This window comes from Bemisia tabaci, chromosome 1 (genome assembly GCF_918797505.1).
Source record: "Bemisia tabaci chromosome 1, PGI_BMITA_v3".
NCBI lineage: Eukaryota > Metazoa > Arthropoda > Insecta > Hemiptera > Aleyrodidae > Bemisia > Bemisia tabaci.
This window is the reverse complement of record NC_092793.1, coordinates 54,961,151-54,988,206: the sequence shown is the minus strand read 5'-3', so window position 1 is coordinate 54,988,206 and position 27,056 is coordinate 54,961,151. Positions and strand designations below refer to the sequence as shown.

The window sequence follows — 27,056 nt, the reverse complement described above, 5'->3', positions numbered from 1 at the left end:
CAATATTGAACGTTGAAAAATCATGTTTAGACAATTCTTCTTAGTTTTAGGTGATCTACAAGAAGCAAGGATCAAAACAGGATTACCCCTCTGTTCTTTTCCCCTGAAAATAACATGAAAAGAGCGTCCCTGATACATTTTTCATGTGGGAACGAAACTTCTCTTATAAAACTGACCCTACACGGAAGGCAATTCGCTTTCCTCATGGAAGAGATAGTTTCCACTGTCTGCGGCCAGCGTCTAATCGTCGCTTCTCTGACGTAAGAGCGTACCTCAATTTCCACATGAGTCCTGAAAAGCATAAAGTTATATGGAGAACAGGGCTCACGCTGAAATCAAAACACGCCCTCACGTCACAGGAGCGACGAAATATACGACGGAAATTTTGAACATGCAAAACTTTGCGTTGATGCCGCACACGAAGAAACGGAGGCTCCAGCGCGCGATGCTTCCAGTGCCAAATTCTACGCGAGCCGCTTCCACTTAATTAGGTGTCCGAGTTGCCGGACGCGGCCGAAAATTTCCCGCGCCGAAATTCCGGACGAGGCCCGCCGGGGCCAGGGAAAATTTGGCGACGGAGCCGGCCTGATATTTATCTGCACACCACTGGCGGCACCCCCGCGAGAGCTATTCTGGAACACGGCACGACTCCAGGACTGTGACGTCATCGCCCAAGCGACCGCACCCTCCAATAGTCTGTTCCCGGGCTCGACGGATACACACTACACAGGTGGCGGGAAAAGACGCTATCCAAGGCCAGAACAGGTGACCATAAGTTGAGGTGTGAAGATTCTCACGTAGGTTCATTTGAATTTTTTGGGTGACAAGAGAGGGGCTTGGAGGACGAGGTGCGTAAATGCAGTATTTGCTTTCGAGATATACATGTTTGAAGTTTCGAAATTACATAGATTTTTACGTCGGCAAGAAAGTTCAAACTAACTTCTTGATGCTTGAGGATTGAAAATTCGGAGGGAATATTACACAGAATATGCATTACATTGGGGGAAAAAACACATTGTATGTAGAGTCCAGACTCTTAAAAACATCGACAAGAACAAGTACTCTTGATTCAATCAGAATCTAGCTTACATCAAGAACCAAGCCTCTTAATTTAAGCGGATTTCGTTTTGATTCGAGAAAAAATCCGATTGAATCAATAGTATTTTTTCTTGTCAATGTTTTCAAGAGCCTGGACTCTAGATCCAATGTGTTTTTTTCTCCAGTGTAAGACTAGTTTTACAAGAAATCATTAATATCTCAATTTTTTCAAAAACTGCACTTATGCGCCTTGTCCTCAAAACCCCTTCAATGTATAAAAAGAGGAGAAACTGCCCTTTAATAGGTGTCCGAAACAACACTTGGACCTTCGAATCGCATATTCCCTAATTCAACAGACACTCACCACACAGGCAATCAGTCATCAGATAATAATCAGGTCATCAATGTGTGAATCGAAAAACCTCACATGTCCATTTGACTTCTCAGGGGAGACAGATTATTCTTTAAAAATGAGGGGAAACTGTCTTGGTTACATAGCCAGGTGTACCTCAATAAGGCATTTTATCAAAATGAATGTTTCTGTTCAAGAGAAATAAGTAGATACATGTGAAGTTTTTCCGATTCAAAAGCACATTTTGACTTTATTGATTTTACTTCACTTTATCGATTTTACTTCAGTTTATCGACTTTATCGACTTTACGTAAGTTTATAGACTTTATTTTTGGACTTCGGGATTCCATTTTTCGGCAAAAATTCTTTATATCACTTTGAAACGTTATTTAAAGGAAAAAAGTAGAATGTTCCTCGGAGACATCTCCGGAGAGGTTTCAGGACCCTGCTACAGAGATGATGCCGCATGCAATGATAAATTCGTCTTGACATTTGCATCATAACTAGTGGGGAAATTTTTTCTCCTTCTCTCCTCCACATGCAATCTGGGAATTCGTAAGGATGGATCAAAAGCTACTGAGAGATAACCTACGATACTCCCATCATTCAGAATTACTTTGTAGCGTAATTTCAATGATGCACATGATTTCTGTCCTTCGAAAGACGATTCCAAAAATGTTTAGGGTCGTTTTAAACTGTAAAATCCAGTGGCGTGACGAGCTCTGTGATAAATTGATTGGTCTGCCATTTAAACCTATGGAAAAGGATCGATAAACAGGATGTTCGCACGAACACCTAAAGATTCAATTCTTTACCATAGCTTCAACTAGGGATATTAGATATCGATTACTCACGCTTCGCCACTAGTAAAATCTCTTACACAGAAATTTGAGGACCCGAATGGACGAAAACTTGGCGAATATTTTTAGACTCGGAGACTCGGGACTCCGAGAGGCGGGGGTCATTCTGAGAGGGAGAAAAAAAGGATCTCATTAAAACAAGATCCGAGTTTGTCCTTTTCCTGGCAACGCGTCGGTCGTTCCAACTCATTTTCATCCAGATAAAAGTGTTTCCACTTTATTGATTACACAGAGATGTTTTTGTAAATAAAAAAACGGCGGTATAAATAACTTCCCGCTCTTTCAAAGTGCCGTGTCCTCAGAGTTAAGTTTCGTTGGTTTCTCCTCCATACTTTCTTGCGAGAGAGCGGTATCTCAACCTCCTGTCCGAAATCTTGGCAAGTTTCAAAGCGACGACCTTGCTCAATTTTCAGGGGTGTAATGCTCTCCGAAAGCCTCGTCGAGTCACCACCACACGGTTTGTTTTCGTCTACTTCCATGCCCTCTACAATACTTCCTCCAATTTTTAAGAGAAACTGGTGAGAATTCCAAGGAATACTGTTCAATCCCTGTATCCTTCGAAAAAATATAAAGCTACTTGCATTCCTCAACGTTGCAAAATCAAGGTACTGTTCGTCTACTTTTACCATCGATAACCTCTTTTCCCATCTGAAATCGAATAAGCGACACGATCTAACGTGATAATTATTGTAAATTAGCTATTGGTTGCCGTGACAATATGAGCTCGCTCAAACCTCTACATGTGCAAATATTGCTGCACCAAATCAGCTTTTGTTGCCTAATCAAGTTACTGAAGGCGAACTGGTCAAAGCACAGGTCACTGTGAATATGAAATTATTCACTGGACTGCATATTCAAAATTAAAACACTATTTCTGGCTTTGTTTAGGAAAAAGGTATCTGACATTAGTTTTCCTATAAGATGCTTTTAATAAGTAACCGAATGATTACTTCTGAATGGGACGTAATACTAATACATTCTATCTCACTTTACAGAAGCGCTATAGCGCTGTTTCCACCCAATCAGCTACATTCTAGACGATCAAGGATCAAGGCATCCTAAAGACAAAAAATTTTAACACATTTTTTGAGTGCTTATCTTTGGCGGCAGCTGACAATCGTTTATGAAGACGGTTAATAAAATAGACGCCGAAAATTTAGAACTTAAATGTTCATACATCCCAGTTTTGTGGTACAAACTTAATCGTAACTGCGGTTGAAAATTGAAAAACGCCTACCTAGAACTGCAACGTTTGAAATTTCTCGGCATATTTATTTTTGGAAAAGGCGACTATGAAGGTTTCCAAAGGTTTTTGAAGGTTCTTAAAATTCCTTAGAATCTTTGTTTGACCGACAAACAAGAATTTGTAAAAAACCTTGGGCAATATTTATTACTTAATCCTCAATAAAAAATGAAGTTGTAATTAATAATTATAAAAACCTTAATCATAAGTCATATCTTTTAAGCATATTCACGAGTATAAGACTCCTTTAACGTTTAACTTTCAAGGGTGCTTGAATCAACCGTGAGTATTAGACTTTCGCACTTCAGCGTCTTTTCAATGACGAAATCCCGGGTTTGTACATAAAAACTCATAACATATTCCGCAGTTCATGCTTCCACCTATTTAAAGCGTGACCTATTTCTCTCAGGTTTCTTCGAATTTTTTCCTTCAGTCCACTCAAAGGGAAGAAATGGCCCGGCGTAACGGCCCTTTTTATTGCCTAAAATTTCGGAGCGGCAGCGCAAGCCCGTATTTCAATCAAGGGGAGGATTAGCTTTATCAGTTCTCGCTCTGCCCGCTTTTATCGCTTTTTATATTTTATTAAGCGGAGGCTGGTCCTTGCCCCACCGCGGCACGAACGCCGGGATTGAAATGTCAGGGGAGATATAAACAGCGGCTGGAGACTGAAAACATGCGAGAGGAGTTTCCAGCCTAAGGGCCTGCCCGGGTTCAAGACCTTACCGCAAAATACGAGAATCGACCGTTTCAGGGTTTTCAGATCCACGGATTCGAAATATTCAAACTTGAGCCCTCATGGCATCTTGCCCAAAGAGAGAGAAAATGTTTTGCGGGTTGAAATTGAGAGACAAAGCTAAAGACAAAGAGGACATGGGGGGATCCTACTGGTGGAGGCGGGTGGTTGAAATAGACAAAGGAGGTAGGTAATAGACTAACTAACGGCAACTCACGAGCGACCCTTTATTTAGTCCATCATTTACCCCCTTAGTCTATAGGAACCATCCAAATTAACCAATCTGATCGCTCCATACTCATTATGTCCTCTTTGTCTATCAATTTCAACAATCGATCCGCTACTGCCTGATAATTGAAATTGATAGACGAAATGATAGACAAAGGAGAGAAAGGGAAAATGGAGTAAACTTATTGGTTGAAGCGGGTGGTTGTAGTCAATTCATGCAAAAGATAAATAATAGGCTAACTAACGCAAGCCCAAACGAGAGACCATCGTGTCGTGCGAAAACCGCTAAAAAATCCATTTGTCCAGTCTTGATTTTTTCGGGTTGATGATACTTGTCAGAGTTGAATGCAACCATGGAAGTGGTGTTAATACTTGATTTAGTGTTATCTCCATCCCTAACAAGTATTGGCACCACCTCATAATTGTATCAACTGTTGGAAAGTATTATCAACATGAAAAAACTGAAAGCTGAAAAAAATTGTCATTGGCGGTTTTCGCACGAAACGACTCTCCATTATAGTTACTCCATTATTTTCCTCCTTGGTCACTGTCTCATATAACCAATAGGATAGCTTTATTTTCTTTTTGTCTCCTTTTTCTCTCCAGTTTTGTCGGTCATTATATAAAAAATATAAGAATTGTGAACTTCTGATGTACTTTAAGCCGAATGTTTGGTAACAAAGGATGGAAATATTTTCTTTCTATCAAATCAGGATCCATATGAGATGAAGAACCTGGAAAGTCTCCCTTCAAGACTCAGGCTCTTATCCCCATCGGTGTTTATTCATCTATTACCGGTAGCTGCTGATCAACCAGGGCCGGATTTACCTACTTGCCGCCCATGGGCCGCCTGTATTTTACCGCCCCCTTCTCATTCGTTTTGAAACATCAATAGATCGTATTCGACAGTGGTTCGCTGTATCGTTTGGTTCAAAACAATAGAACATAACCTCAAACAAAAATTTTCGAATTTAATTCGGAAAAGCTGAAAATGATAAAATTTCTAACGATTTCACTTTTCATTGCCATTTGGTACTCGAGAGAAGAACAATTCGATCACATAAGACCCGTTACCTCAGATTTCTAAATTGACTTTTGAGGCAGTGGTTACATATTGAACCAATCGATATCAACATACTCTCACCTGTGCGATCTGTCGAATACGATCTATAAAAACCATCAAGTGAACGTGCCGGTGGAGGAGGAATGTATGAGACGCGTTTACTCGTATTGGCCACATTTTTTGTGAAAGCCCTGTCAACACTAACAAAAGTTCAGTTCCGTAAATCTATCCCTGTTTGGACAAGGCCTTCCATTTAAAAAAAAACGAACGAAAAAATTAAGAGACAACAAACATAAACGTGGTTAATAATTTTAACTTCCGCCGCTGCCCGACCACACTGGGTTGGCGCAATGCGTGAAGTATTCATGCAGTCTTGTAGGCGCTATGCGTTTCACGCCGACCGCTGCTGACTACACTGTTTGGCGCAATGCGTGAAGTATTCATGCAGTCTTGTAGGCGCTATGCGTCTCATGCCGACCGCCGCACCGCTCCGTTCCAAGTCAAATTGCGTGTTTGGTTTCTCTCTTAACTCGACTAATTAAAGGTGTTGGCTCTTGTATCACCGAAAGACGACAAAATTAGAAATTACTGTTCTTTCACTCTCAAGAAATGAGGGATTTTGTCGCCTTTTCTCGTTTGTAATTTATTTTCTGAATCCGATTTTTCTCTCTCTTTTTTTGATGCCTACCTACATTCAAAAAGATTGCAAAATTTGCCGCCCCCAACATTTTGCCGCCATGGGCCGCGGCCCATGTGGCCAGCCCCTTAATCCGGCCCCGTAATCAACCCGTTTAAACTTATGAGGACACGTAGGAAAATCTCGTCGCAATATTCGATATACTTTTCACTTCAGAGTCAACGGAACCCAAAGGCCCTGAAATTTGCTTTTTAAGAGGGTACCACTTTCGGCAAAAAGAGTAGACTCCGCTCCGTAACAGAATGGATTCCGCTCAGTATCCATGGCACTCTGGTTCCTTGAGCGCTATGCAGCATACAGACTCTAAAGTGAGGTATACACTGAAGCGCAGGTGTATCAGTATTTACAAAAGTGTATCTAAAACGAATAAAACAATTTAATCAGTGAATAACCAGTCCCAAGCAATGATCTCTCTAACTTGATGTGTTTTCAGGGTAATCGTTGCACTTGTAAATCCTTGACTTTCGCGAGACAAATCTAACGTACTGATGTACTCTCGAAGCGACAGGTTTATCCTTGGATTAGTCCTAACCCACAGTCACGCCCTCTTGTCGACTTGTTGTTAATCGCGTCAAAAGCGGGCGATCGTAGAATCAGGGGTGTCTGTCCATACACCCCTCCGCCGTGTTTTGAGGGGACACGATTGTTCGTGGTAAATTCAGATCCGCGAACATACTAATGGTCGTGTGAACTCGCTCATAAGAAGATGAGCCATACAAACAGGTCCGGGGCGGATTTATTTGGGAATATGCAAGGTACAGGGTAGCCACTTTTCCCACCCTGGGGTCCAAAATTTACGTCACCCAAGTACGGGGGAGAGGGGGTCTCGCGGTGAATGACTGTGAGGGAGGGAACAAGCCAGGGATGACGCATGCTTTCCTGAAGACAAGCAGGCTGAAAATCCTGCTTGATTTTTGTCGATTTTATGCGTTTCCCACTAAGAGGGGGGGGGGGGGGGGCAAAACATATACAAGACATATACTCAATGAAAGACATCAATCATGTTCTAAACGCTGCAGACTATCTCTACTGATTTTTATCAATTTTTGACGATTTTCCCCCAAAAAGTGGGGGGGGGGGGAGGGGTGCGCTAAAGATGCCGTGATTTACACGGGGATCTAGTCGTGGATGACGACGGTTGGATTCGGTGAAGGAGGGAGGGAGGGCGGTCGGTCGAACGATTGAAAAAAAATGGGTGACGTAATTTATGGACTCCCTGAGTTTTCCTATAAGATTTTGAATTATTAGATATCCCGTGATTAATCTATCGGTCGAGAAATCATCGAATCGGTCCAATCATTACTACCATTTTTTTTTTTTAAAAAAAAAAATTTCCATTCAATTCAGAATAATTTCACCGCATCTGTGGATGAAAATCCATCGACACCACGAAGAGAAGTAAGGAAACAAAAAGAATGCACATCCAACGAGAATCTCAGAGGGCGGAGGTGTTAGTCCCCTCTTTGTGACAAGCAACATCTTCACTCCTCCTTGAGTTAATGCCTGACACCGCGTCAAACACCATGCCTCACCATTAATTTTCACTTAGGAAATATTCCTCATCTTCCGAGTTGAGCGCGGATTCACGATTCCGCACTTCTCTTCGAACCGCGTAGTCAATTATCGCAAGAATTCGAACGAAAATTAAGAGGAAATCATCGACGCTGAGGAATTGTTGCAACCGAGAGCTTTCCCGCTTTGATGGGGGGCCGTAAGCTGGCGTCGGATCCAGTGCACCGTAACGACTTATCTTGCTCTTCGAGATGCTCCTCAAATTTCAGCAGCAATCTGAGTCGTCGGGGCGTTAGAGCTTTAAAACTCCGGCGTGTCGTCTTCGTTGCCCAAGGTCGGAGTCGAGAAAAAGCAACGCTCAAAGTTCCAACGTCAGCCGTGGAAAAATGTCAAGCTCCTGTGGATGGAATGAAAGTGCCAACATTTATTTCGCTTGTTCCGGAATCCATTTTACAACGGTCGTAAATGCGGATCTTTGGAGGCTAACTTCTTCAGGAGGTGGGACTTGGAGACTGTAAAGACAGCTTGCGTTTAATAAAAAACCAATATGTGCGGATTTAGCCCGTATTTTTAATCCGTTTCAATACGAATTTTAGTGAATTTTAGTGAACGCACCCGTCCATATTACAGAAGTAAAAGCGTCTTATTTGGTCTACATTTTTCAATTAGAAATCGCTATTTTTAGCCAAAACCAAAGACGCATATATTATTTCCGAAATGAACGAGATACAATATTGTAAAATTTAGTCAATTTAGGCCAAAGTGTCTTCGACCGTGATGGATTAGTTGAGCTGGTCACAGAATTGTGCTTTGATGATTGATTCTTTTTGGTCAGCTAATCTGGCCAAACAGCAACTTTCTAAGTTGAATAATAGCCGAGATATGGCGCTTTGAAAGATTCAGTTTATGACGTCATCCACCGCGATAGTGACGCCCTTGATATCTTTCACCTTGCTTTCACGTTTGATTAACCAATGCAAATGCATATTTTCCTGACTGATGAAGGCAGAGTGGAAGAAACCAAGGGTGTCACCACCGCGGTGGATGACGTCATGAACCGAATTTCACAAATCGCGATACCTGGGCTAATATTGAACGTAGAAAGTTGCTGTTCGAGCAGATCTTATCATATTTAGCTGAGCTACAAGAATTGAGCATGAAAACACGATTCTGTGACAAGCGCAACTGACCCATTGGGCTATACTTTAAAATTCGGAATCAGTATAAGAAATCAGAAACGACAACTCTCACATTAGTTTCCCCCTCACACATGGTTGCTTTAACGGTCCCTCGTTGGAAAATGAGGTTAGCTTGCTTAATGGATTATTAATGGTAAGATAAATTAAATTCAGAAAAAAGTACGTTCTGGTTCTACAAGCTTCCAGTTTTTCTTGTTCGTTATATTTTTATTTTCCCACAACTGTTTCTAAGGTTCTGTTTACTTGCCGGCAAAACATATCTCACGCAGGGGGCATGCTTTTTGCTAGGATTTAATCGTTATGCTGTCGCAAAGGCTAGCCTACACTTCGAAATGAAACCCTTTGTCCTTACAGCTCCAAGCTTTTCAGGACTCACGTGAGAATCAAGTTACGCCCTCGCGTCAGCACATAGAAAATTTGAGCCCGAGCTCGGGAAAACACGAGTGTTCCCTCAACGGCGAGAAAACATGCATGTGTAACTCTTCGCAACTTTTAAAGGTTCCGCTACTGTCATCTGAAACTTTCTGTATTTACATATTTTTATTACATTTTTCATTTTTGCTTCGGTTCCTTTGAAGATTATTTACCACGCAAGTTGAGAAAGTTTTTCTTCAACTTGTTTGTATGTTATTTTTCAAGGCGGATAAAAGTTGGCTCCCGGCGAGGAAAAACCAGGACCTCGCGAACGAGGCAAATGGGGCTCACACTGCCGTGCTAAGGAAAAATGCCGTGTGAACTTTTAGAAGTTGTCATATCCCCTTCTAGAGAGACAATTTACTATAGATAAATTGTGAATATTTTCCTTCTAAATTTTCCGACAATTTTATTCGCAATTTAATTCATAATGTTCGAAAATTGCAGGGGAAAATGCCCATATTTGTCCTCAAACATGCATGTTTTATCCAGGGAAATTTGGCAATCCTCGAATGTTCATACGGCGTTTTTCCTTAGCGCGGCAGCACAGCTAAAATGCAATTCCGACTCTGCAAGAGTACTTCAAGTTAACTCTACATCTTAAACAAAATACAGGAGATAATCCAGGGACGAGTCGCGCACTAAACACGTTATTCACTAGGTATATTTAACTTTAAAATTGAAAACTATTTACCAGAGAGAGAAATCAACGCGACACTGATAGCCAATACGATCAATACATAGACACCATTACTTAATTTTGAAAATAGCTAGAACACTGTTAAAACCGAAACTAGTCTGAGGACAGCGGTGCGGTCTTAATTTGGCTGGCAATTTGGTTTTGAGATGTACGAGAGCACTGAAAAAAATTTTCTTGAGATACTATTTTGACTTAAACGTCATTTATTGTCGACAAAATTTGGTTTAATTTTGAGTTATAAAAACGTCGTTTTGTTATCGTTTTTTAAACTTAAACTTAACGATGACAAAGCAACGCTTATTTAATTCTAAAAAATTGATGTTGAGTTGAATCTACGCGGGTTTATCTTTAAAAAATAAAAAAACAAAACAAAAAAAACGCATTTTCCTTCCCCACATACTATCCTATTACAAGAAAATCTGATCATTGTGATGATTCGAACGCCAATAGATTGAATATTCTATTATATGAAATAGATATTAAAATCATAATGTTATTTTTTTATCTGTAAAGAATGGCAACATATAAGTCAAATGGGCTTAACGCGATTTTCAAATGTAATAGATTTTAACGCGATTCTGAATTCGAATTCGATACCGATTATCCCGGGTAGTAAAATAAGGATTACAGAGACTCCTTTTAATGTACCTGCCAGCCGGAGGATCAATCCATCATCAACAGCGGAGGATTTCCTCCCTCGATCTAATCGCGAGGGCAGTGCAGGACCCTAATCCAGCAATCCAGAAAGGGACCACTTACATCTATCAGTTTGTCAGGCAGAATGTGTTTGATTATTCATTCACAAATCCGCGCTCTGTCATTGACACTTTTTTAATATCCTCTCTTTGGAGGGCTTATTCTGGGATGCATGCATGGTGGGATGGTGGTGTCCAATACGCTGCCGTCCTCAGCAAAAATGCCGCAACTCAATTCTAGATTTTGTCAGTTTTTTGTCGACGGAATGTTTTAGTACTGAAAAACTAACGACCAGTTACCCTTCTGAATTCTAAATAACTGTGGCATACCGTTGATAATTCAAATTTACAAATTTTAAAATAATTAATTTAAAAATAACTAGGGGGCTGCGCCCCCTTGCCGCTCCGCGGTCCAACCCCCCAGAAACGCTTCGCGGCTCTAATAAGCAGATATCGTGAGATCGTTAAAAGATCAATAAGAGTTAGGGAAAACCCGGTTTGGAGACGGCGGGAAGCATGTGAGCGTGCGCGGCGGGAGGGGAGCGGCGAGTGGAGGAGGAACCGGTTTGTGACATGATTAGCGTTACACCCTAAGCGTGACACGGCACCCTCATGATTTTATACTATAGAGTAAGATTTGAAAATTTTATTTATAGTGTATTACTTACTGATGCACTAGGGAGTCTGAGAGAATGCTGCATTTAGAAAATAAAATATAAATGATGTTACAAAAATGGCAATAATGGAGCAGGATTGCGGAACAAGAACGCTGAGTTCTGAATCCAGGGCGTTTAATCATTATCCAGCGAAATTGAGTTAAAACTACATTTGTTAGCGATCATCTCGAGAGGAGGAGAGACGGTACTTGTAGAGGGAAGACGGTGTGGGAGGCGGGGGGATTTTAGACGATTAAGCTTGTCGTCATGGGTCGCATCTCGAGCGGGGTTATGACGTGCGTCAACACAATTTGAATTCGAGCATCTTATATTTACCGGCTTAATGAATACTTGCCCCATCTTTTTCGTCATTTCAATTTTCAGTTTCAAAGGACGTCCTCCGGCTTAGTTCTTCGTCAAGGATATTACTAGATTTTATTATATTTTTTAAGAACGTAGCGACACGGAAAACAAATGTCTTCGTAATGTTTTCTTCTTCCTCGGTTAATAAAAAACGAAGACTCAAAGCAGTATAAATTATTCAAAATTCTCGATATATCACAAGGATTGGACCACTGGATTCAATGCAAGAAATATTAAACATTATCTGCCTCTTTAGTGGCAAAGAGTACAAACCGGTTAAGCTCAGTACATCTGCTATTATCATAGTTATTTTGTAATGATGGCTGACTTTGCCCCTCATTGTTAAACGTTGTCCAAATACCACCATTGGAGGATCCAGCCAATTGGCAACATTGTTTTTCTTCATTTAAACCTACGGAAATTTATCGATTCTTGGAGGGGCCAGGTGCTTCGACAAGAATCGATTATTTATCATTAGTTTAAATGGAGGAAACCCGCTGTTGCCAAATTGCTGGATCCGCTTCTGAATATCACCGTCGATCGTTTTCTCCACCAATCGCTAAAGAAAACATATAAAAACCTCTGAACTTCTTTAATTTCGAGTATTTAAAATCGATTTTTACTAAGCCCTTCCACGACGTCCTTTCATGATTAGTTCATATCTCTCCGATGAAAACCAATGCCGGATGCCTTCAACTGGGCTTAGAAAAGAATGCAACCTATTGAGCGTCAACGATGCCCAATTGCAGATCCAAGAGTTTGAAGGAAAATTTTAAGTCTAATGGAATTTCAGATGACGACCGAAATCATTGAGTCGGGGAAAAGTAACGCCTACACGTCAGAAAAAGGCCGATGAACTACGAATTTTCCTAAGCGCGTCAATTTATCCACTCGTCCAAACTGAAGATGAATTTTTAGCCAGCGACCAGGTTTGCTCAAAAAGAGACGTAGAAGAAAGCCCGACTTAAATAAAGTAAACGATCTCGCAATTTTTTTCTTCGCGTGTTTTTAAATAGCTTTCAACTTCTGTTTCCCTTGATATCTTCGTCATACAAAAGAAAAATGTGTGACGGTTCAGAAAACTTTAGTTAATTAGGTTGCAGTTCTTCGGCGTCTTTTTCTAAACAAACCTGCTTGCCGGCCGATGATGCAAGACAAACGGCGCGCGGATAATGGAATTTTATTAAAAATCATTTTACAGACTACACTGCTCTCGTAGTGAGGAGTGGGTGCCTGACCTTTTTTATGTGCCCATTGTGATTCTTATACGATTCGACCTGTGGAAAGTCTACACACTTGACTGCGTCTTTAAAACGCAATGAACTCATTGAAAAAATCACATTCTTGGATGAAATCACCATCAAAAGATGCTTAGAGTTTTTCATCCATTCCCGAGGATCTGCAAATTAATTTTCCCCGTTTATTTATTAGCTAGTGAAACCTGATGGCTCCTGTAATCGACATCAAGATAAATGTCAAAAATCAGGTATTTATTTTCAAATTTGGAATCTATGCACGAGTTTAATCTCATTCAAGGAATCACATTCTTGGATAAAATCGTCATCAAAAGATGCTCAGAGTTTTTCATCCATCCCCGAGGATCTGCGAATTAATTTTCTCCATTTATTTATCAGCGAGTGAAACCTGATGGCTTCGGTAATCGACACCGAGATAACTGTCAGAAAAAAACAAACAAAAAAACAGGTATTTCTTTTCGCATTTTGAATCGATGCACGAGTTTGGTAAGCATTTTCATCAGTCATTCCGGTGAGGGACTTATGCATTCTGAGGACAATACACGCGGAAATCGTCTGCTGGAATTACAGCGAACTATTTTATTAAGCTGCTGCTGCATGGGAACCGACCCACTCTCACGCATGATAGCTCAAAACAAATTGAATAACTCGAACGCGTCGACACTCGAGCACAATTTAATTACGCGCTCCTCCTCGAAACCGATTGCGAACTGTGAATAGAAATTCCGCACCATATTAGGTACTCGCATTCCCGTTCGATGTAAGGCACTTGCCAATAAAATGCTAGCACGTGTGTTGTAAATGTAAATCCGCTCGGTAAATAAAGTCAAGACAAAGCCACTATTTTAAGAGCCCTACGAAAATCGGGATGGAAAAAGAACGAACTAAGTTCTCGCTCAGATCCACACATACATGGAAAATTACTTTCCGAACGTGATAAGCTTGTAGGAGATGACATTCAATTACGTGAATAATTATTCATAGTACAACGTAGCATGAAAGGAAAAAATTAGTTCTGGTCATTGTCCCCTGCGACATTAAGCAAAATTAAAACAGCAACACTTTCCTCTATTGGGGGAGGGGGCGTTTGCTAGCGTACACTGGAAAAAAAACACATTGGATCTAGAGTTCAGACTCTTGAAAACATTGACAAGAAAAAGGACTCTTGATTCAATCAGATTTAAGCTTAAATCAAAAAGAAATCCGCTCAAATTGAGAGGCTTGGTTCTTGATTTAAGCAAAAATCCGTTCGAATCAAGAGTATTTTTTCTTATCGGTGTTTTTAAGGGTCTGGGCTCTAGATCCAATGTGTTTTTTTTTTTTTTCCAGTGTAGATCGGAACTCCGTCTTTACTGGCGCGCGGCGTCGTAATAATACTAATATATGATGTAGATTTTTCCCTCCAAAATCGGTGATTAATCAACACAATAAAAGATTTAGCAGGAAATAACAGAAACAGAGAGAGACTGAGAGGCTACTGTTTCTCCTTCCATTCCTTTTAAATCTCCTACCACAGCGTCCTATTTCCGCAAGAAGTGCTAAGGAAAAACGCCTTCGAATGTTGTCAAATCTCCTGGCACAAAATACACATTTTCTGGGAAAGGTTAGAATGTGTTCCATCGATCTGTCCGGAAGATTACACACGCAATTTTCGAGGGATTATTCGAAAATTTCAAGGAGCAGTGTTTATAAATTTTCTCATAAATAATAATATAAGAGACTTGGCAACATTACGTAAGGTGAAAAGAAAAGCTGAGCTATTAGCCGACTTTACAGCTCTAGAGCTCAGCTTTTCTTTGCGCATCATCAGTAGCCGAAAACCTAAAAATCTTGCTAAGGAAGGTATCAATAAGTCGTCAAATAAAGTGTTGCACCATCATGGTAACTTTTGTTTCGCCCAATTACAAAACTTAGACAGCCCAGTGCGAGGTTTTCTTATGATACATACGATGATTTCAATGAAAACCTCACGAAAACCTCAGAAAAAGACATTTCCTGTTCAACTCTAAATTGCGATGAAATGCTTATGAACTCATTGTCAGAGGGACCATGCAACTCTTCGTTATCACTACGTGGTCACAAGACAATGATATTCCTTGAGCAACCGAGAGCAGTGCAACAAACATCCAGAACAGCAGAGAACTTGATAGAACTCATTTATCCTACCGACAGCCTTGCGCATGCGCAGAGAATTTTTTTGTGGGATGGGTGCGTCATCAAAAGGATCCTAGGATGGTATACTGGTGCAGAAATATAACCAGAAATACTAAGGAAGGTTCGGGAGAGGGGAGGTTCCTGCGGGTCGATTTTGAAAATTGAGACGTCTTGAGAGCACATTTGAGCTGTTCTTACCAAGATGTGGATTGAAATACAATGGACCACTAGACAAGGTACGAATTCAAGCATTCTGATACATGTTTCTTGACCAGAATTTCACGTAGAGCACGATTTGCGCAACGAAAACTAATGAAACAAACTCCAAACGAAAATATTAACGTTTTTATGTCACATTGGTTACGAGGGATTTGAACTGCCCGCTCACAAGAAACTCAAAGCTCTACGTGAGTCAAATCGCGCACTACAACGGTTTCAACGAGCTTCTCAATCGAGTAATGTTCATTTCCCATCATGTGTTGTTCAAACTATAAGCAATTTGCTACAGCTGAACCAAAGTGTCAAGATTGAGGTTGCCAGATTTCTATATCGCAGAGACTGTCATGATAACGTTTAGCGCGCGATGTGAATCACGCAGCAGAGCATTGAGTTTTCATGAGCGGGTGGTTTGAATTCACGCATCAATAATCATTTAAAATCTTAGTTAGGAGTTGATTTTGGTAATTTTCGTTATCCGCGTCGTATTCTACGTGAAATTTTGGTTAAGAATCATGTATCAGAATGCGGAAATTCGTACCTTGTCTAGTGGTCCATTGCAAAGATGACAGGAATACGCACTTTAAATCCCTCACATTATCGGCAGGGGAATTAAGGTTTCTTGGCACCCCCCCCCCCCCCCATTGTTCTTGTATCCTGCCTTTATTATTCCAGTTTCCGATGTACGTACCTGACATTCCTGTAGATACAGAAGAAAAAGGTATGTAAAATCAGAGGTAAACGGGGACCTTCTTTCTGGTGTCGTATCCTGGCAATGGTGGAAACTTAGACTTTGAGGATTCGTCACTAATAGCAAAATATAACATTCATCTTCCATGCAACGGTGTATCGAAAAATGTCACGCAAAAAGTCACCGAGAAGGTAATTCAATGTTTGTGCAGTAAAACATCGAAAAAAAAGTGTGAAGAGCTGAAAGCTAGAGGAGGTTAGAATAAAGTCTCTTCTTTGTTCTCTGCTTATGTCAAGCTGGTCTTCATACTATTAAGCATTTAAGTAAAAGTGCGAAGTTACCTAACTGATATTGGAAAACTTTTACTTTCCATGTCCTTCAAATGGATCGCATTTAGCCAAAGGAAACCAGTGGAATTACAGTGTTGTAAAAATGTTGTTTCTTCAAAATTTTCTAAAATCTCTCAGAATGGGAAATAGTTTTTGCGTCTCACCAAAAAATTGTTAATTTTAAAAGGAAAATAACTGTGTAAATTTTAGTATACTGTACATATTTTGAGTATAATTTTAAAGGGGAAATAAAAAGTTGCACAATTTTGAAAACACTGTAATCGCGCTGGTTCCTTTTTGCTAAATGCGATCCAAAGAATGTGTTCCTCTTCGATTTTGATTACACAGTCAGGTAATTGAAAGATTTCAATTTTACATAGAGGCCATTAACGGCCATTAACGTTACGTTAATACCTCGTGAGATGCACGGCAAAAGGAAATGAAACAGCTGATCGTCGCAAAATATGATTTTTATCCTGTTGAATAGCAGGTTGGACGTAAAAACTAAAAAGGCAAACCTCTCCCGCGTCCTGTTTCTAACAGTTCAACAACGCCAAAAAACACTGGATTTTAACTGATGTTAAAGGCGTCTACAGAGATCAACATACATAAATTCGATAGTGTTTCCGGTCCACGAATCTCTATTGCAGTGTTGGAACACTTCAGCTTGTATTCTGTTATTTCAAGAAGGTGATTCGACTTATTAGGGTGAGAAGAATACTGTTGAAAGCTAACAAACTGGCAGACGGAATGCACAACAACGATGATCAGGCCTTTTTTAGGGAAGAAAAACACGACAGGAGATGGGCAACGTCGAGAACCGAAAGACGTGGCTTCGTGCTTTCATCATCGAACTGATTTTTAGGGGTTGATCAACTGATCAGGGCGACGTTTTCTTGGGTTCGTTCCCTTACTCCATAATGATATCGAAGAAAGTAAAATTTTCTGAACTTCTCACAACTTTTCAGGGTTTCTTTTTCTTGAAGAACAGTATGATACCTCATTCAATTCCACATTCAATTCCAATCACGAAAAATTTTGATGCGCGAAGTCTCTCGAAATTGAAAATATACAATATTTTGATTGGAGGAACAAATTGTAAAGTTCTGCAGCAACATCCCTTTGCTTGTCAAGGCTAAAAATGTCCTAACTCTGTCAGACTGGGTATCCGTGACCCTCCAAAAACGTGGCACGCTGCTGACTTACAAGTGCCTTACTTAAGTCTATTTTACTCGAAAAAGACAAAAATCATCTACTTGCCTTGTAATTAGCAGATGGAAATATTCGTTTCTATTTCGATATGAGAAGATAATCCAATATTCTCGAGGGTTGAATAAAAACGAACTTAAACTCTTCTTCTTGAAGAAACGAGCGTTAAGACCGCGATAGTCACTTACGCGCGCGAGTGCGGGCAAGAGAATGATTAACGAAACAACAAGTCAGCGGCAATCGACGAAGGTCTGAGACCGTGATTGAAAAAGTTATTCGCTCAACACCAAGAATCAACAGCGAGCACAGTTCAAACGCACGCCACAGAAATGATAAGCTCGGTGTTCGGCCGGTGGCGAAAAATCCTCGCGAGGACAACACGACGACGGTTACCCTCAGTGGATCACTGAATGAAATTCTCGGGTCGGACCGCGGGGCTCCGACGAAGTCAGCGCTCTCTGTCGGCGCTCGTCGAGAAACACGGCCGCAGGACGGCTATTTATTGAGCATGGAGAAGCGTGGAGCATTTGCGCAAATATCTCCACCGCGCTCGCCTGATCGCCACGCGGGGTGGTTGAAACGAAAGAAGTGGTTGAATTACGGCATGATTTCTGTATAAACCTGTGCGCGCGAGAAAAGTCCTCGTGCGCCCGATTTCTTTTCGCCAACTTTTTTTCGAATGTACACGGATAGAAATATTTGTCTTTTTGTGTTACTTTTGATTAATATAGGAAGTGAAACACGAACCAACAGACATTTCTTGTTGACTTTGGTACAGTTGGCGGTTTTAGCGCAAAAATAGGATGTGTAGTTTTTTTTCAGTGTGGGAAATCCTGATTTTTCATGATTTCATAATTTTTCCAAATCCTGAGTTTTTGCGGACAAAAAATACCACAAAAATAGCCAGATAAGAAAATCCGATCGGATGGCCGACTTTTCTCAAATCCTGATTTTGCGATCGATTTTTCCTCAAATCCTGATGATATCGGGTTTAAATCCTGATTGACAAATTCTGATGTTAGACACCCTGAAAAAACAACGAGGGAACTGGGAAAATGCATTTCTTCGATTACGTCGTTCGAATTAACCACTCATTTTTCATTTAATTTCTTCAAAAATCAAGTTGGCATTTTCTCTTGCAATTGTCAACCGAAGGCTGGGGAGTTATCTTGTGTTTCACTTCCCAAATTAACCAAGTGTTGGAATTTCTCAGTGCTTGTCAGTGGAAATCTATCGGAAATCGTCATTTCTAGAGTACCTATATACGGGAGAGTATTGCCATCTCTGTGCCCTTCTCTGATCGGTTCATCAGTTTTAGGCTACATTGGAACTCCAAAGTTGGCCCGATGTAAACAAATCCGACCCAGAGGAACACGTGTTATCGGCTGAGAAATGAATGATAATCACACTCAAAGGTTAATTTTCGGAAAAATATCCATCAAAGTTCGAACCGATCTCAATACAGAATGATTATAGAAAAATTTCTCTAACATCCAAAATCACGTCTAGAATTTTGCAGAACTTTGTCGCCATTAAGTTTGTTTACATTGGGCCAAACTGTGAGCGGAGGGGTTGCGGTTTGTTTACATTGGGCCAACTATGGGGCTCCATGACAGCCGACCAATCAGAGAGTGGCATACTTTTTCTGTGGTAAAAGGATTGAGATGGCAATACTCTCTCGTATACAGGTACTCAAGTCATTTCGGAGGGGCTTAGAAAGCATGCTTTATTTGATAGCATGCAGGCACAAGGCACGCTATGATTCTCCTTCAATTTAGCGTGATACCAGAAACCTACTTCAGAGTTCGAATAGTTGCTCGTTTTGTTTTCGCGTGTGCAAAATGAGAAATTACGCGAGATTCATCTTCTCATACCGCGAGAAATGAGATTTATAGCGGATTCTTTAGATCGATAGACATTACAGATCGAAAGACATTACGCTATTCTTATCTCTGTACAGAGGAAAATGTTTGATTTTCCCAGAGACTTTTTAAAAAATTGAGAAATTATGCGATTATCATGTCGCGGCAACTACGCGATTCTTCCAGCAGTTCGGCAAATTAATTTGAAATTATCCGTTATTTATTTCAATATGTCCGCATATTCTGAAACTTTCCAGCGAATGATTTCGAGCGGAAAAAACCCACACATTTTTCACCTCAAAATTCCGCATTTTCCGCGATTTTTAAATCGATGCGAGCTTTGTCATAAACATCAGTGACCTTAAATGGAGAATAGGCGAAAAGCTAAGGTTCTATCAATTTCGCGTGATATCACATGCCTACCTCTGAAGTTCGCTTAGTTTCTCCATGTGCGAAATGAGAAATTACACGGGATTCGTCACAATATCGGGAAAGTTGTGCGATGTTTCCAGCGTTATTCACGCTCGAAAGATGCGAAGAAATTACGCGGTATTCATCTCGGTATCGCGGAAAATGCGCCATTTTTCCGGCAACTTCTTTCTCTTAGGAAAATGAGAAATTACGCGTTTATCGCCGCAATATCGCGCAGAAGTATATGCGATTCTTCCAGCGGTTTTGTAACTTCATTAAAAATCATGCGTAATTCATTTCCAAATAACCGCATATTCTCAAATTGTCTATCGAATGAATTAGAACTGAAAGAAACAAATAATTTTCACCTTAATATCTTCGAAAAACGCGATTTTTTTACAGATGCGAGAATATTCATGACCATCAATAATTTGAGATACGCGAAAACCTATGATTATCCTTCAACCTGACGTGATACCACATACCTACTCCGGAGTTCGAATAGTTGCTCGCTTAGATTCCGCGTGAGAAATGCGCGATGTTTACAGCGGATCCCGTAAGGCGTAAATCAAAATAAATTACACGCTTTACATCTCGGCATAGGGAAAAATGCTCGATTATTACAGCGCTTATTTTACGTAATGAGAAATTACACGATTATCTCCTGAACATTATAGGCGATTTTCATAATTACGCGATTTTCATCTCACTATCGCGGGAAATGCGCAGTTACCCCTACCCCTGCGATCTACTAAAAAAAAATTTAAAAAAATAAATAAATTACGCGATGAGCACCGAAATCTCTCGGCAAATACGCAATTTTCCCCGCGGTTTTGTAAAATCATTAACAGTCATGCGTTATTCAAATCAATATCGCGGCGCATTATTCGATTGGTTGATTCAGAACACACCATTTTCTACTCAAAATCGCAGATAATACGCCATCGATGAGAGCATAAAATTCAGTAAAGTCAGTAAGTTGAGATAGGCCAGAGGCTATGATTCTCCTTCAATTTCGCGTGATACCACATACCTACTCCGGCGTTTGAATAGTTGCTTGCTTGGTTTCCGCATGTGCCAAGTGAGAAATTACGCGAGTATCATATCATAATCGCGAGAAACACGCAATTTTTCCTTCAGCGGATTGCGTGTAAAGCGCAAATTTTTCCGGCGATTTGTTTAGAAATATGAGATATCACGGGATAATCACCGCTATATCGACGCAAATACGCGGTTTTCCCAGCGGATTTGTAAAATCATTAAAAATTACGCGTTATTTGCCTTCATATCGCGAACATACGCCACATACGCGAATATTCCAGCGTTTGTTTGAAAACAAAAAGATCACACAATTTTCGTCACAATATCGCGGAAAATGCGCGTTCTCTATATATAGGTGAGCGTAATATTCATGGATATCAGTAATTTGAGATAGGCGAAAGGCTGAGATTTTCCTTCAATTCCGCGTGATACCAGATATCTAATAATTAATATTTAATCCCCAATAAGGAGAAAAAATCAATCCAACGGGTACACTTCTGAGATATTTACACTCTAATCTTTGTAATTCCGAGAAAAGTTCAAACATGATTTACTTACCGATGAGCAGCATGCAGCACACCCAGCAGCATTCTGGAAAAAAAGGAAAATTGAAAAAAATTGTTAGCATAGGTTTTATGGAGCCTACAGTAAAAGGTGATAGGACGTAAATAGGACGTTTTGTTAGATTTAAATAACACCGGTCTCTTTGTTAATTTTTTTTCTTCAAAATAACTGTTCAACTCGGACATCTGCATCAAAAACTCGCAAGCCTTGTCAGATCATCCAAAGTTTGATCATTTGCCTTGACATTTGACATTGCAATCATTTGAAAACAAACTATATCTTAAAAACATTCATCATTTTCTTCATTTGAAACTAAATCTTAAAATTTCCATCCTGGACAACCGTCAGGGCAATGGTTATGCAGTTATGCATTATTGCTCTGGTTATGATTTACCAGTCTACCTTGCTACGTTGAGTGAAGGAATGATAAAAAAAAAAGTGTCCGGCAACTGTCACCTGCGGACGGAAAAAACATTAACCTGAAAGAGAATAATGGAAAAACTATTAGATACGTACCAGGAGAGGGTTATCCAATTGCCCGACGCCAAGCTGAAAGCACTCACAACGTTATCACTGAAACCGCACTTCATACCGAAAAATAAGCAGCAAAAAGGATGCTTTGATAGATATTAAGTATTTAAAAAAATTACAGATTTACCAGGGTATGAATCATAACCTGGCTTACGTGTTTGACTAATTTAAATTTTGCCCAAATAAGGTGTTTACATGTTATATCATGAAATGAAGACAGGAAAGGAAAAAGCATGAAAATAAAATGATGATTACAATGATAATAAAAGGTGCATCTCGAAACTAGAAATACGATCGCGAACAAACTTTCCTCCGAATGATAACAGAACGAAACCAGGAGGAAAAAAATGATGATGCATCCTTTAAGAGCATGCCATGCATTTTTTCACCATGTTGATGTCAAGTTGTACGGCAGGAGCGATACTTTTCAATTATTGTTTTTGTTCCAATTAATTTGGTTACCTGAAATTACAACAAAAAGTAACGCTGGTATTGTTTTTGTAGACACTATAAAGCATGACTTGATTAACGTTGAATCATCGCTGGTACAGAGTTGGATCCAGCAGTTCGGCAACGTCGGATTTCCTCCACTTAAACCTACGCTAAATAATCGATCCTTATCGGAGCACCTGGCCCTTCCAAGAATCGATACACTTACATGTGTTTAAATGGAGAAAAGACAATGTTGCCAATCTGCTGGATCCGCCAATGTTCGAGTCATGAATCGTATCAGTGCTATTTCCTTTCGCAAAAAAGAATACTAGAATGTGTCGTTTTACTTTAATAACGCACTCTCATGATGCGGAGATTGGAAGTATAAAACGAGAATCTTTGATAACACGAACGGCAACCTGCAATTTGGAAGTTCTTGGTTTGAATAGCATACTTTTCTAGGTCTTGGATGACTAAGAATCTAACAAATATTTCGTGAAAAATTACAGAGTGCACGATCTTTGCTGAAAAAAGTTCGGGTTCATCAAGGAACACGTGGCTCAGCGCCGTCACTCGAGACACGTTTTCTCTTAAAGCTCTAATTTTCTACGGCGGAAAAAGCACAAAAAATTAGAAGAGCTCATATGATGAGATATTGCTACGTTTTTTCTTTCCATTCCTTAAAAATAGATACATATATAATAGATAAAGAAAATTATGGAGAACTCAGCTCACTAAGCCATTTAAAATTCTCTCGGTTAGCTTCTAAAAGTTCAATGTTAATTACTATACGTACGTAGTCCAAACAAAGGCACTAAAAAACTTCAAAAGTACACTACCAACTATCTTCAAATTTACTGAAACATACATAAAAATATGAGCTATCTGATATGATGAGAATTTTTTTAACTTTTACTCCTACAATTTTCTTTTAAATAGTTCTCAAACAGTTGCACGGTGTTGAATTTTTCCAACTGCAGGTGGAGAATAGTATTGAAATCAGGGCTGCCGTAACACATGCGTATCGCAAATTTTCCTCTCGGACGCAACTACTTGTTCGAAAGTTGTCTATCTTGCTACTCATCGTCCTCGATTTTCACACTTCTACTCACTTCTACTCACCGTCCTCGTTTATACTCACTCTTGACTCACTGTGTCTCAACTTTTCTCTCATTTCACTCACTCTTGACTCACTGTTTACTCACTGTGTCTCAACTTTTCTCTCATTTCACTCACTCTTGACTCACTGTTTACTCACTGTGTCTCAACTTTTCTCTCATTTCACTCTCTCTTGACTCACTATTTCTCGATTTCACTCACTGATTACTCGTGCGAATCGCAAGGAAAACTGAATTTCCTCGGGATAATGAATCATTCCATCGATCGCTTCAAAACACTGTTGGAAAGTTACTCACGTTCTACTCGCTAATGCTCAAATTACTTACGATTCCGCAGCCCTGACTGAAATATATCGTAATTATTAACACTAATTATCATCCTTCTCCTAATCAAAAAGTTCCATTTCAAATAAAAAAACAATGGTTGAAAAAGGACCTTCGGGGCACATTGGTGACCCGAACGACCAAAGAAAGGACTATGGGCACATGGTGTGGTGAGAAGACCACCGTAACATCCTTAACATTAAAAACTAGTGACAATTCACGGTATTCCGAACAAGTATATGACTCTGGAAGCTTTATGATTGGACACAATTATGACATAAAACAAGGAGGTCAGAATGTTACGTTCCCACTTTATCGTGGTTTTCTAAGTCATTTTAATACCAAATTGGGGTTGAGATATAGTTATTGTAATAAGGTGAAAATTTCATTTCGCTGTAAGGCTGCGAAGCATTACTTTGTTGCCGGTTAAAGATGTAGACATGCAAAAACTATAATATAAACGAATTAAAGGTATTGGAACTTAACAAAAAGGAAGAATAGGAGGGGCGAAAGCGTCACTTGCGTCAGTTTCAGCCTCATCTATATCTTCACCCAGTTGGATGACGAAGAGTTTGTTCCAACTTAACCAAAATTTACTTAGGTATTAACTAGAAGACAGTCGTTACCTTTATAGTTTTTCGTTACATTAAGAAATACACTCGTTGTGTAAAAAAAAACGCCTGGTTACGCAGAGTAAAAGTTTCCATCTGACAGCGAAAGTTTCCCTTTCACGATGAAAAACGCCGGAAGTCGCCTGCTAAACCCTATGAGGATTTTCCTCGGAGCAAATCTAAACATTGCTAATCGAGAAATTTTTCATCTGTATCAACTACTGCTGCTCCTGCTAGTGAAACTGCTTCTTCTCCTTTGTCTTATACTTTTCTTTCTGATTCTTCCTTTACTCCTGCTGTTTTCTCCTGCTTAGCCTGATTAGGACATTGTGAGTCGAGGATTTTCTCTTGCTTCTGTGAGGTTGCAGTTGCTGTTCTTGCTTCTGTGCTAATTTTATTTCTCTTCTTTTGCTGCTGTTTCTGCCACCTCCTTCTTAGTCTTCTCCTGCTCGCCCTTCTTTGTATTCTACTCCATTTTCTGATTACTCTTCTACTGCTGCTGTTCTCTCTTTGCCAGCCTGGTTTGAATCTTCAAGTTGAGGGGTTTTTCTCGTGTTTCAGAGCCTGCTATTACTTTATCGTCTGCTACTACTGCTGTTGTTGTTGTTTCTGTTTTCTAGCGTTTTTTAAAAGTAAGGAATACTATTCGTTTTGCAGCTGCATCTAGAATTGGACTGCATTTGCAATTTGGAACTATAAATTCTGGCTCTTCTCGAAAAACGCTTATGTGCATAAGGAAATTAATGGCACATACTTTATTTTTAAAGCGGGCTAGAATTTATAGTTCCAAATTGCAAAATGTAATCCAATTGAGAATGCATGGAGTGTTATGCATATAACATTAACTTGTGAGGTTAAAATTGGAATTTACAAATTTAATTTTTAAGAAAAGGAACTAAATTGAAGTATATCAAATACACTGGCAAAGTGACTCTGAAAAAATCTGTAGCATAAAAAATTAGAGATTGTAAACTGACATTATTTAGTAAATAAAATTACAAACTTTTCAAACTGTAACTAATGCAAAAATTAAAAAATCACCAATAAAATAAAATAGTAATAAAAGTAATTAAAAGTATAGATGTAAGACGCAAGACGTTGTTCTTGCTGCTGCTCCTTTCGGTCCTTTTTCTGTAGCTTTTCTTGCTGCTACCGTTTTTCTTCTTCCTCCTCCATTGCTTTTGTCTCTTACTTTTAATACATATTCTGTACTTTGTCTACTTCTTTGACTGCTGTTTCTTCTCCTGCTGCTCCTGATGTTTCTTTTTCTTCTGTATCTTCGTCTGCGGTTTTCTCCTACTCCTTTTGCGAGAAGAGCATTTAGAAGAACGTGAAGACTTTACTTGTCCAGGCAAAAGAGGGAGCTGTGAGTCGCGCAAACACTCCACCTTATCTGTGGTCCTCTGATGAGCAGGATGAAAGCGATGTTTGACCTTGCGGCTGGAGATCCTTGCAAGTATTCTCATCATTGTTGATGAGAGATTCCGTGAAAGAAGGAGATTTTGATGAGCAGAATGAATCGTGATGATGTAAACGCTGCCGCATCAATCCAGCGAAGCTCGATAGAGGAGGTCATTTGCAGAATGAAGCAAGTTGTGTGACTGGTGTGGTATCAAGACTATGGCTACGGCTATGGTATCATACATAACAGCTAAGTTCAATATTAATTAATTAAATAGAAGCGTCAGACCCTCCGTGCGAGTGGGAAGAAAGAATATAGGAAAAGTAAGACACAGAAGACACGGCTTTTTGGTTAAGGTTAGTGTTACTTTAGTGCTGTTGTTAAAATGAAGGAAAGAATGGAAGGGTAGAACACACAGCAGAATATCAAGATATTAGTTACTCACGGGTTGGGTCTGACAACTACATTTAGTACATGAGGGAAATATGGATGAGTGGGTGAGTTAATGAGACAAGGAATAGAAGGAGAGAAAATAACAAGAAGATATAAAAAACAGAATGAAAAGAATACTTTTCATTTACTTACCTTACCTTTCAGTATACTTACCTTGCCTTTACTTAACTTACCTTTCAGTGCTTAGCTTTCAGTACTTCCCTTCTAGTTCTTAGTTTATTCAAATATCTATAGATATTTGAATGAACTATTCTATAACTTTTCTATAATCAAGAGTGAGTGAGTGTCTCACCTCCTCCGGTCAGTCGGTCGGTCGGTCGGTAGTCGATCCGTCAGTCGATCCGTCAGTAAGTCGGTCGGTCCCCCCCGCGAGTCGGTCGGTCCCCCCCGCGAGTCGGTCGGTCCCCCCCGCGAGTCGGTCGGTCCCCCCCGCGAGTCGGTCGGTCCCCCCGAGTCGGTCGGTCCCCCGCGAGTCGGTCGGTCCCCCCCCCGCGAGTCGGTCGGTCCCCCCGCGAGTCGGTCGGTCCCCCCGAGTCGGTCGGTACCCCCGCGAGTCGGTCGGTCGGTCAGTCGGCCACGGTAAAAAACGAGTTTGCCCCTGGAACCCAAGTCGACGGTAAAAAAGGCATCACCTAACTCTTTCCATGTCTCATCACTGCCAAAACGGCAGTTACAAGACACAAAAATGGCTAGACGGTA

At 40.1% G+C, this 27,056-nt stretch overlaps 1 protein-coding gene across 1 annotated transcript in view; it reads right to left on the bottom strand.

Annotated features, from left to right (window-relative positions):
* LOC140225312 (uncharacterized) overlaps nt 1-26,673 on the bottom strand; it is a gene marked incomplete in the record, with an annotated part of 390,485 nt that extends 363,812 nt beyond the window's left edge. Inside the window, 2 exon segments of the mRNA XM_072303788.1 lie at nt 21,481-21,513; nt 22,003-26,673.
* Nucleotides 26,674-27,056: the final 383 nt, after the last annotated feature.